Here is a 710-nt window from a genome sequence, read left to right as displayed (position 1 = left end):
GTGGTGGTGATGGTGGTGGTAGTGGTGGTGAACTAGACTTCAGAATGTCAGAATGCTAAAAAGGAAATTACCATTACAAACCACCTGATGAAACTGAAAATATCTAAAACGTTTCCTGAATTTAGCCCATACGAAGAAAACAATTCTAGCTGTACCAAAACATAAGTGAGCACGTGGGATGACGTGCAGACATGCAGACAGGCTCGGAAATGTGTGTATAGATAGAATGTTGACAGCCTATGTTACTTAAATTTAAATGAAATAGCTTTGTTCTTTGTTGGAAAATGGCTCTTCCTGTATTTGTGAGAATTCTTTCTTTTTTTAATGAAACAAGAACATACATAGATAAATATTTGCATATTTACATGCATACATAATCACATGTCTATGGCAATAATTTTGTAATCCAAAGGCAGGAAATAGTTACAAAATACCAACTGAACAGAAATGTCAGGGAAGCCCTCAAACTCCTGAGATGCGATTGAAAATGTTGATTATGTCAAGTTTCTGTGGAAGATATTATATATAGATCTGTAGTTGCCTGAAGATATTCAAGTTGCTATCACTTAATGTAGTATACTGTTGTTGCGAAAACAATGCACAATGCCATGTATAAGAAGACTGCTCTTGGATAAATATAGAGAATAACATTGTTATTAAATACAGCTATGTTTTATCAACACAAGAAATATTGGAGGAACATTCCCATC

This window comes from Octopus sinensis, linkage group LG8 (assembly GCF_006345805.1).
Source record: "Octopus sinensis linkage group LG8, ASM634580v1, whole genome shotgun sequence".
NCBI classification, from domain to species: domain Eukaryota; kingdom Metazoa; phylum Mollusca; class Cephalopoda; order Octopoda; family Octopodidae; genus Octopus; species Octopus sinensis.
Note: the sequence above shows the minus strand (reverse complement) of the source record.